At 38.7% G+C, this 13,385-nt stretch overlaps 2 long non-coding RNA genes across 3 annotated transcripts; one reads left to right on the forward strand and one right to left on the reverse strand.

Moving 5' to 3' along the window:
- The first annotated feature begins 571 nt into the window (after positions 1-571).
- On the forward strand, positions 572-1,934 carry LOC141351360 (uncharacterized). Of its 2 annotated transcripts, none has more exons than XR_012359591.1 (4): positions 572-891; positions 1,414-1,496; positions 1,594-1,726; positions 1,830-1,934. It is a non-coding gene; the product is annotated as an uncharacterized lncRNA (long non-coding RNA). The 2 variants fall into 2 exon arrangements; XR_012359590.1 differs by having other exon boundaries at positions 573-891; positions 1,816-1,905.
- A 143-nt stretch (positions 1,935-2,077) lies between these two features.
- LOC129421251 (uncharacterized) lies at positions 2,078-3,260 on the reverse strand. Its single transcript, XR_012359592.1, has 3 exons — positions 3,094-3,260; positions 2,605-2,662; positions 2,078-2,211 (listed from the first exon to the last, which is right to left on the reverse strand). It is a non-coding gene; the product is annotated as an uncharacterized lncRNA (long non-coding RNA).
- Positions 3,261-13,385: the final 10,125 nt, after the last annotated feature.

Raw genomic sequence — 13,385 nt, forward strand, 5'->3', positions numbered from 1 at the left:
GAAACCGCCCCTATATGTCATAACTGCTATGCTAGAATTAATTGTATAAAATAATTGTATAATTTATCATTTCTGTTCAAAAAAAGAAATACTAATTTAGTAGTCAATTATGCAAAAATATTCAGCCTGCAACAGCAAACTTGCACGATTGCATCACATCATGAGTACATTTTATGTCCGTATGCAGTAAGTGATTAACTTACTAATAAAAGCGTGGTATTAATATCTGTGTAAGACTTAACGTTAGCTGGATAAAGCAAACTCTGGACACAATAGCCTCTGGAAGCTAATGCTAATAACTAACGTTGCATATTTAAAGAGCACCTATTATGAGATACACGTTTTTAAACATCCTTTTGTGTGTAAGTGTGTATTAGTACATGCTAACGATCTTCAAAAAGTACATACCTCAAAGAAAACGATGACGCGAGTTATCGTCTCTAAGGTTCGAGGACTACAAAAAACACTCGGATTGTAGGCAACAGTTTAATTCCTGGGATTAGTGACGTAGAGAAGACCAACATTATCATAGTTCAGCCCTCTCTGCTTCGCTTGGGTACGCCCTCAAAGACAGGGGTGGAGAGCGCTGAGTCAGAAGAGAGCTAAAATGGCGGAGGTTGGGAGTCCCTGCTTTGACCCTGTTTGCAAACTCTTGTTTCATCATTTAAGCGATTAAATCTCTAGAGTAGACGCTGTCTCTTTAGATGCAAGGGCAAAATAGCACTTTATGGACTTACACAGAGGACATCATGTTTAATACGGCTCCGGAAAAATCCAGTCAGAAGTTGTTCACGGAGTTTTCACAATAACTGCTTCTTATGAACCGAAGCTGGATTTGCGCGACATTTCCTCTTGAAAGTTGGATTACCGTGCACTTCTGGATCACAGGCTGTAAGTATTCATGTTTATTATTTGCCTTTACTGTAAGTTACGTTACCGGTAACCGGAGCTTAACATAATGTGCTTGTAGAGCTCAGATATAGATCTATATGTAACTTAGAGCTAAGCTTGCAAGCTAATTGTTTTGTGTTGTAATAATGTATTTCATAAACATATTTCGTACCATATTTACACACGTGTATGTTGAATTATGCAGACTATCGTTTTTATCGATGTTTATTTAGACATGTTTACAAACTTACTATTACCGGTAAAGTTTGTTCTCATGATAAAACTCAAGAAACTCTAAGTACAGATGATTTGTTTAACATTATATGTATTTTACTGTTGTTTTTACTTAAGCTTTCTTAGATTTTGAAACAAAGTAAACACGTAATGTGTGTTGCTAATGTTGGGCCATGTAATACATTAACGTTTTAATGAACAGTCTAACGATTTATAATCGTTGTACTCTATTGTTATAATATGTCTTTTTGACTGAATACATGTTTGTTTTATTTGTGTATATCCTAGATTCGCAGCTGGACACATCCTTCTACACTGTATGCAAACATGCAACATCATTACACACAGTACAAGGCATATGAGGAGCAAAGGTGTGTAACACATATGATGTATTTAGCTAGTGAAACCACTACCAGTCTTAAATGTATACCTGATGATGAGAAAGTTTTTTTCTCTGCATAATCATAGGAACCCAGGCAGTAGCATCGTTTCACAATGTTTCAATCACCATCATCAGTGGATGCCTTTGCCGTCCGTAGCCTGAGATTTCAGATTTGCAGCAAAAAAATGTGACTTTCCCATTTATTGGAATGCTGTGCAGGTATTTAAGTATTTTAGTAACTGTGTTAAAATAAAGTACGGTAGTGTTTACTTTTAAAATAAATGTATTGCTTATTTATATTTTTACAGGTTATACCTTACAGCCGTCCATTACAATGTCACCAAGCCGTAACAAAAGCAGGAGAGGGAAAGTACAAGGCTATGTTCCCAAAACACACAGTGACATACTGTAAGCAGTAATGTTTTATTTCAAATACATTCATAATTAAAAACTTACTGTATGAAGCAGGGAAATAAATGATCAAAACAAAAGATTTATTGAGTGCAATATTTGTACAGTTATGTGGATGATGTGATCAGGCTTGTGTTTGATGAGGTATTTGAAGATAAGCTGAAGGAAACCCCGATTCCAATGGACCTGGCATCACAGTTTGAGAGACCTTCAAAGGAGGACGTGATTGCATGCCATCTTCAGTGCAGGGGTCGTCGGAAGCCAACATTCCGATCAGGAAGCTCCAAGCATATCTGGAGAACAACACACGACAGGATGATAACCCTAAAGTGTCGTCTTAAATAGCACCAGCTGACAAAGCTTTGATATGCCATTTATCTGAATAGATAGCTGTAAGAAGTGAATTGAACAATTTTTGAGAGAAGAGCACAATATGGTTACTAAAGTATGTTTATTTATATATTGTTTAACATTTAAATATATATTTGTAATAAATAAAAAAACTTTTGACTGACTACTATATTTTCTTTAAAGTTACATCTTTTGGGTACTTTGTTACTATAATAATACTTTAGTGTTATTGGTTTAAAAATGTGATAAAACTTACTCTAGTCCTGAACCTCAAAGGCTTATAGTCGGTACAATAAATGTTCTATGTGTAGGGATTTAGACAATTTGTGCAAAACCTGGATGATGAATCACGCAGGTAAGAGGCCCTGGAACCTGTTGCATTCTCCTTAAAACCTAATAAGTAAAAACATAGCACTTATAAGTAAGCTCTTTCATAATAAAGTTTACCATAGTAAAATAATGTAGAACTAACATTCATTGCAATGAATACTTTTTTGTGCTACATTTGGTGTTTCCATATAGTTTGCACAATAAAATAGTATGTAAGCAGTCTTATAATAAAGTTTATTATAGTAAAATAATGTAGAAATTACCAAGTGAAATCGTTTAATAATCATTTCAACAAATACTTTCTATGTGCTACATTTGGTGTTTCCATATAGTTTGCACAGTAATATAGTATGTAAGCAGTCTTATAATACATTTTACTATAGTAAAATAATGTAGAAATTACCAAGTGAAATAGTATTATAATCATTTCAACAAATACTTTCTATGTGCTACATTTGGTGTTTCCATATAGTTATGTAGTACGTTATAATTACCTTTTGGATGTTTTTGCAACACATTTTCGTCTTCGTTTAGCATTCTGGCAGAGCTAAGGACACCTAAAAAAGTTAAATCCAATCGCATTCATTGACGGAGATCGTTTATATCGTAACGGCCTTCTGAACTCTCTGGATCGAGCTCGAAGTGGTAAGGCAATACAGACACCATCGTTTATAGAGAAATATAACGCTTGTTTACGTTGCCTCTGAGGCTGTGACTCTCAGTCAGAACCGTGTGTCAACCCACACGTAGTCAGGGGCGTTACCTTTCAAACACACGACGAACCCAGCTGACCAATAACAGTTGAGTAGTCATCTGACCAATCCGATTACACTAGACATTTTGGGAGGCGGAGACAGGAACTAAACCGAGCGTTTTTCAGACAGTGGGAAATCGGTGAGGTATGTAAGCAATTTTTAAGACTCACAGTGCATTAGTTCAAGTTTTAATAACATGTATGTACTATGGGATATTGCAATAACGTGCTAACGTGCCAATTTATTAGCATAATTGGTGCTCTTTAAAAGAGAGATTAAAACATATGGATAGTTACACACAAGCTATTCATTTTTATACACGTTCCACAGAGTTTATGACATTAGATGATCTTTCGTACCTTACAAACAATATGCCGCTCTCCATAGCACAGCCTCGCTCTCCTTGTTCTACAGGCAGACTTCCGTGGTGGGCGTGGCCAAATAGTGACAGTAGTGGCCAATTGAAACAGGTCTTTCCTTCAACTAGGTTGATCCCGCCCACTGAGACGCTTGTAACTTGCATCCAAAACTTTTTGACTCAAAAGGAAAGATTTTTGATCCACAAACAAATACAGCGTAGCAGAGAGCAAAATGTAGGGACACACGATTAAATTACTCAAAGAAAAATTCATATTTCAAAAAAATTGGTTAACAATTACTGTATTTTGTAACTAAAATAATTTTAAGATAACATTTTTTTAATGCGAATTAATTTTTTTTTACAACAATTTAATAGTTTTGCTCTTAAATACTGTATGTTTGATTAAATAATTTAGACACAAAATTCAGCCCATAGTCCTTCTGCTGTCATTTAAACATGAGCAGGAGTAATGACAGGTTTAAATGGACGCAACTAATATTATGCCAGAGTCCGCTGCTTGTAAGTAAACATGCTGCACAGTGTTTTGTACATTTATATGTAAAAGCTTTCTTTGATATTTCTTTGATATTCTCTTGTGGCTGTTTGAACACATTCTACCACATGCGCGCTTACACTACAAAAGCAATCAGATCAAAAGTGTTTTCAACAACCTCTGAATGTGGTCAAAAGTGGACGAGCTTAAGATGTTTTGATCATTTACACCTGTCTTTAGTATCGTCCACTTGTGTTCTGATAACAGCACATCTTAATACCAAGTGTAAACGGCCCCTTTTTTACTTGCACTTCCAAGCTTTATAATGGTAGAAAACAACAGTTAGGGAACAACTTCTGACTTTAAACTTCAATAAAGTGCATTCATCCTTCACAGAGGTAATCCATACTCAAATATTGCCACTCATTGCACATTGAATTGTGTGAGTCCAAGACATCGTTACCGGAAACTAGTTATTATAGTTTATAAAGTTTAAAACTAGGGACGTCCCGATCAGGTTTTTTGCCCTCAAGTCCGAGTCATTTGATGTAGAGTATCTGCCGATACCGAGTCCCGATCCGATACTTCTATAATACATAAAAAAAGAATAAATAAGAGCAAAAAAAACTGAACCAGGGTGTTCCTTATGTCATGCCGCACGCATTGCTGTTTCTGTGTGGAGTCAAAAGAGTCTAACTCTGTGCCAGCGCATAACTACAGATGTGTTAAAAAATAATGAAAAATTATATAGTATATGTACAGGGGTTAAATTGGGATTTGTTTTGTGGGGATGCTCTGTTGGGAGGGAGGGTTCGAGGGGTAACATGTTTAATCCTGATGACAGCAAAGCCACTGGTGTGTTTCAATGACATTTTGGACCTCTGATAGGATTTAATAAGTTTCAGTTTTAAAGCTGTGCCACATGTTGACCCAAACTTTAAAACCTGAACTTTAAATTATGCAAATCTATGAGTCTGACACCCTATATGCATTTGTTGCACATGTCATTATGCACAATTGATCAAACCTTGAAGGAAGTTATAAGAATCAACCTCCTTGACTAATTCTAGGCATAAGATAGACTACCCACAAAGACTCAATTAACAAGAAAAACAAACTGATTCAGAAATATGTCTTATAAATTAGCCATAGAGATTCCCTAAACTGGTCAGCAGTTAGTTATAAAATACCTATAGTTAGGTCGTAATTAATCTGTATGATCAAAATACATTATTTTATTAAACTATACAATCAGTTGTATCCAGTTATCTAGTTAACATATTGTAATGAGATGAGTGACATGGCTAGACATACTTTAATACTTTGTTTCTAGACTTCTATGAAGTTTTCTCGACGTGGGCACCATTCTTACCTCTCTCTCTATCTCTCATCTCTACAGTATCCTGCGCGAATGCGCGTTCTTGAGGTTCTGAGTGAGACGTGGAGCTGCGTCTGAGCACATGGTGACAAAAACGATCAGCGCGTCGTTTAAATGAGCGGTAAAAACACGGTTTTGTCGTGGGTTCCTTGCATGCACAAGTGCGAAGCCTATGAATGAATTTGAAAGCATGTCAATAGGCTTGTTCGACAGCCGGGTGACGTCAAACTACTGCGAGAGTGATCCGCGAAATCATACGGAGGAGTTTGCTTTTAAATCGCTCTCGCGGAACTTAGACGTCATCCGGCTGCCGGTTGTTGCGGCGCTGCATGAAGTCGAACAAGCCTATTCTCTTCTCATCAGTTCACATGCACCAGCGCAGCACGTACACTGGCGCGAAGCAGAGCGAGACCTTAATGGATTTTAAACCCTGCATATGTATCCGAGTCCTGATCGGGAGGTAACGTCCGATTCCGATCGAGTCTGAAACCACGTGATCGGGGCCGATTTCCGATCACGTGATCGGATCGGGACATCCCTATTTAAAACATTATCTTTTCTTACTATATAGCATTGATTACCCACAGAAGAACTTTATTAACCCCTTGGAGTGCTGTGGATTACTTCTTTAAAGGCTGCACTTCTTTGGGAAGTCAGAAAATGAACCCTGATCCATGTTTTTCCCCACATTAAGCTCGAAAAAGCTCAGACATTTACTAAAATAACTCAAATTGTGTTTGTCTGAACATGTGTATTTCGAGTCACTGAGTGTTAGTACATCATGGGGTCATTTTAAAATCTGTCTGAAATATCACTTTAAGTATTTAAATGGAGTATAGCAATACATAATTGGGACTAAATAACAAAGGTAAAATAAAATATAAATTCATTTTAATATTAGTGTACCTAATTGGATTGATCATGCTTTACTTTTTGTTAAGACAACCCCTGTTTTTAATGTTTACATTTAATTTTTTTATGTTCTCACTTAAATGCTGTAACCATAAAGCAACCAGGACAACACACCTGGAGTGACCGAGAGCAGGATGAAGAAAGAATCGGACGAGAAAATATCAACTGGTTCCCATGAGGAGACATATTGTTCTTGGACCTGCTTTTTCTGTTTAGTAATAAGTGGTTTTATGTGGTTAAATACAAGTAATTTAATATTCAATCCACAAGCTAAATTTCTTAGATTTTCTTAAAGGGTTGTTTACCGAAAAAGGAAAATTCTGTCATCATTTACACAAACAGTTTGGTTACAAACATTTCTCACAATATCTTCCTTCGTGTTTATCAGAACAAAGAAATTTATGCAGGTTTGTAACAACATGAGAGTGTGTAAATGATTACAGAATTTTCACTTTTGGGTGAACTACCACTTTAACATTTTTATACCCAGGGGTAAAAGAAATGTATGTTGAACATTTTTAGTTTGCCTTTTTTGTTACTGCTACTTTCAACAAGACTAATTATTCAGCCAAGTTTATTTTGTACTTTAAGAAATGAACAGCTTTTATGGGTTTTAAGACCCAGATCTGTGCTCACAGTTTGCCCATAAAATGCCCAGTGGTCCCCCAATTTTCCCTCAGTATGCCCACTTTGTCCATTATGCCCACATTTTTCCCACGTATTTGTATTTAAATAAATTTTTCCACACAGTATTTTGTATTTGTGAAATCTGTGAATTTGTTATAGTATTTTTTATATTCCATATATTGTATGCCTATCTCAGATCATATAATAAGCATGTGAAAGGCAGTTTCTGGTATAAATATCAGAACACACAAGGTTTTCTCTGTCATTAGAAATGCAGTCAAAAAGAGGGACAACAAGGATAACTGATCATGAAGGTAAGAACCTTAACCATGCCAGGTGAGGGATATATTATGGCTGAAAAAAACAATAAACCAATTAATGAAATATTCATGTCATATGTGTATTTACCATTTAAATTCGTATTACATTTTTGTTAGCTGTCCTATTTTGAGATACGTATTAGCCTAATAGTAATAGTATAATTAATATTATATAATGCATTCTTAAAATTAGGATAAACCCTTGGAAAGACATAGGAAATAATATAGAAACGTAGCCCTTTTATAGACTTCTTTTCAACGACCATGAAAAGACGTCTTTTAACCTTTCACTTTTCAACCAAATTTAGCCTTTTTCTAGACGTCGATTTATAGGCGTCTTTTCAACGACCATGAAAAGACGTCTTTTCACCTTTCACTTTTCAACCAGAATTTCACGTCTTCGACGTCTTTTCAACCAGATTTTGCTAAGTGGGTATGTCTACACAACCGAAAGTGTGCTTTAACTAATTCTGATGTAAACCAGTTATTTTGGTTATTTTGGTAATGTTATTCACTTTGTACTGCAAAGTTTTCTCATTGGTAAATAACATGAGATGTGACTGTCTGATCTGTGCGTGTTCATGTGTTTTGAAAGAGGATGGCGATTTGAATGGAGGGATCGTGATTTCATTGCTAGTCGGCTAACGTTATCAATTTTCAAAATTTTATGCCTCACCTTTGAGAGGAACTAGAGAGATTTCAGGTTCAGGACTATCTGTTCCGTACAAGACCTGAGTGTGCTGGGTCAATGACTAAACAATAGGCAAGGTCTGAAGACATTATTTCAGCCTTAATTAAATGCTGGGCTCTTAAGTATTTGTGTGTGAGGTATAGTAGATCCTTGATTCTGATAAAGGTAATTGAATGGGCTTGTAATATGAAGTAGATCCAACCCCCAAGGAGACACATTACAATGATTTATGTTTCCTGTTATTGCTCTAAAATTCTCTTGGCTCTATTCACATCACAAGAAGGCGTGTGTTAAAGCAACACTATGTAGTTTTTTTACCTTTAAATAATGTCTCTAAAATTATTTCAGTGATAGAACAACTCTTAACTGGATGAATTGTACTGTTGCTGCAACCTGAGCAGCCTCCTAGCTGCTACAAGCACACTCTGAAAGTGGCGGTGGAGGGTAGAGCACACAGTCCCGTCCCTCCCCCTGCCTGCAGAAGAGTGTCTGATACCAGGCACTATTGCGCTTTTCAACCACATGGGGGAAACTACATAGTCCCCGTCACTATACTGGGGTGTTAGGACCCACCCAGACCACAGGGTGAACACCCCCTGCTGGTATCACTAACACCACTACTACACTCTTAAAAATTATGCTAAGGGATTTTTTTTAATAATCTTCTGTGTTATAGAAGGTATTTAAGGCCTTTTTAAAACATTGATCTCTGGCAAGAAGACACTTAAGAGCAGCAAGATACATACGTGTTTTAAGAAGTGGATGTTTGGCTTGAATCCCAAAAAATACCCAAAATTAACCCCATGGGGTTGAGGTAATGAGAATCAAATTGTTAATAATGTTGAGGTAATCAGGGTGAAATTACTGGTAAAGCTGTGGTCAGAGTGAAATTAATACACAAAAGACAATTAAATTAGTAGTGGGTTTACAGTTTTTCTCAATCGATTTGGTACATTTCTTCAAACTCAGGCTCTCAAAACAAAATATTATGCAATTAAGTACATATGTAACTGCATTCATTGAATCAATTAATTTTTTTGATCATGCCTCTCAATTACTGGCCAAAGAAAATATTTTCATGACTCATGCATAGTGGGAATAATGCCTTGCTGTATTCCTTGCTGTATCCATCCTTGACATGCTTGTGCCCCAATATCTCCATAGGCCTCTTCCATCGCTTAAAGAAGACCTACTTGGCTGTAAGGGTTGTGATCATGTACTTTCCATCTCCAAGAGGAGAAGAATTTCTCTATTTAATTTAGGAAAGGAGAATATGGTGGAAGTAACACCATCCTGAAATGTGGGTGATTCTCAAACCACTCTCGCACTAGTGCTGAATGGTGGAATTGGACATTGTCCCAAACAACTACAAACGTCTGCCCCATTTGCTCCTGATCACCCTGTGGAAAGAGGATTTCATTACCCACAAATAGTGTGTGTCGAGAGGTTAAAACAGATTCATTTGATTCAATTTTAGATTATGGAATATGCAGAAAGAATAGAATTAGGCTGCAAGGTCTTGGCCCCGGTTGCATAAAGCACCTTAAGTTTTTCCTTAAGTATGACACTTAAGGGATAAATTCCCATTTCCTACTGTAAGAGAATAATTTAAGGGTGTTGCATACAGTATAATCCCTTAAAGGACCATTTCACCTATAGGAACATTAATCTTTATAGAAAGTGGGTCATATTTGTAGTCAAAATGTAACATACATTTAGAATTTTGTGCCTATTTGACAGAGAAAAGACAGAACATGATTTTAGAGCACATTTGTATGAAAAACTACAACTCCCACTATGCACCACAATGCACAGCAGCTCTTCAAGCCACTCCCGTTAATCGGAACAAGGCTCAGATATGATATTGTGTACATAAATGCCATGTTAGTAAAACAAAGAAAATAGCCACCACCACTGTGTCTGACAGACACCAATCCTGACTTACTTTTAAACGTGATATTACATTGTGTTACCCACAATAACACTCTGGTCTGGTGTGTAGCAAAGTCTTATTCAAACAGTAACGTGTGGTTTCAAATGTCTTTTCAAGTACTTAAAAAAGGGTATGCATTTTAAATGTTTATTTAGTTTTACCAATTTTCTTTTTGTCTCTTGGTTACTGTAATTACATCCGTGTTATATCGCCCTCACTGCTCTCAAAGACATATAAAACACTGCTCAGATATCCTATTGTGTACATAAATGCCACCTTAGTATAATAAAGAAAATAGAAACACTCACTTTAGTCAGACGTCCGTTTATCCCTGCATCCTCCACACAAACGCTTCCCCTGCACAATATCTCCACTGTGCTCGTAAGCCGAAACACGTCTTTGAAATAAGCACGCGCTCAGAAACATTCACAAAACAAACTTTATATCCTTATCTGATGGAAAAATGTTAAACCGAAAGCACACAGCGTGAGTCTGTCCAAGCTCATATACTCCGCAGCGCGTCTGCTCGTAAGCCGAAACACGTCTGTGAAATAAACACGTCCAAACACACGCAAAGTTGCTCTCTTGCCTAGAAACCTTCAACAAACAAACGTCCATATCCTTATCTGATACAGAAATGTTATAAAGCAAGCACACAGCGAGAGTTCAGGCAGTAGTCTGTCCAAGCTTCTCTACGCAGCAGAGGCCGATGGTTGCGGCATCTTCCCCGGGCTTCTCTTCTCTCCTCGAGCTTCTGTTCCTCCATCTGCCGGAGATCTTTGCTGTATTGTGGCTCATAAAGGTGCAATGAACAGCGAATTATAGCATCACGCTTGTTAAATCACCCTATTCAATATAATATTGATTCACTTCCACTGTTATTGTAACACGAAGTCTGGCTCGCTCACAACTTCTGTTTAGCTTAGCTTAGCACAAAGATGGCGGCTGATCGTTTTTTTTCCATCTGTGTTCGTATATTTTCGTAAGTCCCACCCACTGATCTGTAATAGGTCTGTAGTGTGAGTGGGTCCCACCCATAGCCCCCACCTTGGAAAAATGAGCAATGAGTGTCTGTAGTCTTTCACACTCAACAGAGATACAGGATTTCCTTCTTTCAATGACGCAAAATGACGATTTTTACATAATTGAAAGAAGGAAGTGCCTCACTGAAATCAGTATTTCTCTCGTCTCAGGAGAAACTGAGGGAATGATGCACAACCATTCAAAAACATGACTGGGGTTCTAACTATACAAAGCTTAATGCAAATGGGTGAAGTTTCCCTTTAAATGGTTCTCTTAGGTAAGGATAATCGTTAAATGTTTCACGACAGGGACCCAGGTTTGTTGTTATACTATTGTTGCCATGGAGATGCAACAGAAAAAACTTTTTTTTGCAACACCCTTAAGTTTAAATGAAGCATAAGGGTGAACTTAAAGGCGCTCTATGCATTTTCTGCGTTTTTGTCAAACAGCGACCCCTAGAGTTGCTGGAGAATACTTGCAACTGTCGTAATTTCCCACTCTTTTCTAGTACATTTCTAGTACACCTCCGAAGATAATGACCAGGTAATTGTAGCCTTTTTTTGTCTATACCGGTTATAATTTCTCAAGTCTGATTCGAACTACGGACCAGTGACCTTCAAAAGACCAGGTTCACCCAAAGAGGGAAAGGTTGCAGCACAGTGAATGACTCAGACACAGTATTTGAGGTAAGAGAGAACAAATATATATGTATATTTGTAAAACACAAATAAACGAATGTGTCACGAGTGACTATCGGGGCGGAACTGAAAGTTGGGAAGAATGGTTCCGCCCGGACCAATGTATGCAAACACCGACACTTCCGGGTTGCCCTGGGCGACGAAATCAGCAGAAACCAGCGACAGGTGAGAGCGTCGGCGTGGCGAATGGTGATTGGAAGATTTGGAGGAAGAGGAGGCTTATAAGGAGCATGTGAAACGTGAGTTAGTGGCAGTTGTTTTCCCCCGTTGTTGACGGTGTTTGTAGCGGGCGTGGTGGCAAGTGGCAGTGAAGTGGACGAAGAGGAGGTGGAGAAAGAGCGGACCTGTTAGAGGAGACACAAACAGAAGGATCGATTATGGAATCAGGTTTAAATAACCATACATCTGGTAAGTGATATATGCTCACGTAAAAGTAATTATCTGTATTGAAGACGGACACGAAGGGCGGTCTTTAAAGGAGAGTGTGCACAGCAGGTGATTTCTTCGTATAACGCTGGAGTAGAGAGAGGACAACCCCAAAGGGGAAAAACCATCATAACCGATCCGTGAGTACAAATACCTCTTGTACTGTAATAAAAGCTTGGAGATATGAACAGTCATTGATGTGTGAGAAGTGTGTAGGCACGCAGTGGCCCTACCGTGGAATCTGAAGCCGGTGGGTGAGCCAGAAGGATTGGAGGATACCCAGAGTGTAGTGCGGGGGCCTGCGTCATCCGTCCAGAGCGCCCGCGGCCGCAAGTGGAAACATCAGTTCCTCAAGTGAAGTGAACTGACCGGTGTGGAGGTATGAGCCTTAATTTTCACTAATAGAAGTGTGGAGTGCCGTGTGTGAAGAGTGCATTATTGACGTGTGCGCACTTGAAGCATTTGCAGTGCTGTGCTGTGTCCTTGTCGCTCATACCGCCCCTAGGAAATACCCGTGTTGCTGTGAGGCACACTGTGGAGCCGCTGGGACGTGCTTACCATCAAGAACGAAATTGTTACTTTCCCCTGCCAACGCGTCTGGAACCTGTGTGCTGTGAAAAGGACCCTAGTAGGGAGACCGAAGCCGTGTGGAGATACCTGCTGCCGTGGTGTGCAACCCGCACTGAGAGAGTAAGTCTAGCCACCTGTTCCATTCAGCGCAGGCATTGGGCGTTGACCCTGAGAGCGAGCGGAGGCGCCTGGCCTGTGACAGACTTCACCCCCATCCTACCGGTTTCTCGCCGTGGGCCACGGCCAGGTGATGTACATCCTTTCTATTTCACCTAAGTTGTAACACTGCTGTGCTGTGTCTAGAGTAAGGAGAGCAAGAGTAAAGTTAAAAGTCATACTTACCTGAAGAACCTGTGGAGTAAAAGCCTAAAATCCGGGTATACGTACCTGTATGGTCCTGCTGCCACGATTGAGACGTCATCAAGTGACGAAGGTGGAGCTATGCTTCCCTAGGCCGCCTTGTCTTGTTGAGCCACTTAGAGTCCACTTTTGAGAGCCACACGCACCCAAGGGGCCCTGGAATCACCAAAGTTGAACGTCAGTAGAGCATAGAGCTGAGAGCCATCTGTATGTGAAACTGTTTTGTCGTTGCAGCATTG

Source organism: Misgurnus anguillicaudatus, chromosome 20 (genome assembly GCF_027580225.2).
Source record: "Misgurnus anguillicaudatus chromosome 20, ASM2758022v2, whole genome shotgun sequence".
In the NCBI taxonomy this organism is placed as follows: Eukaryota; Metazoa; Chordata; class Actinopteri; order Cypriniformes; family Cobitidae; genus Misgurnus; species Misgurnus anguillicaudatus.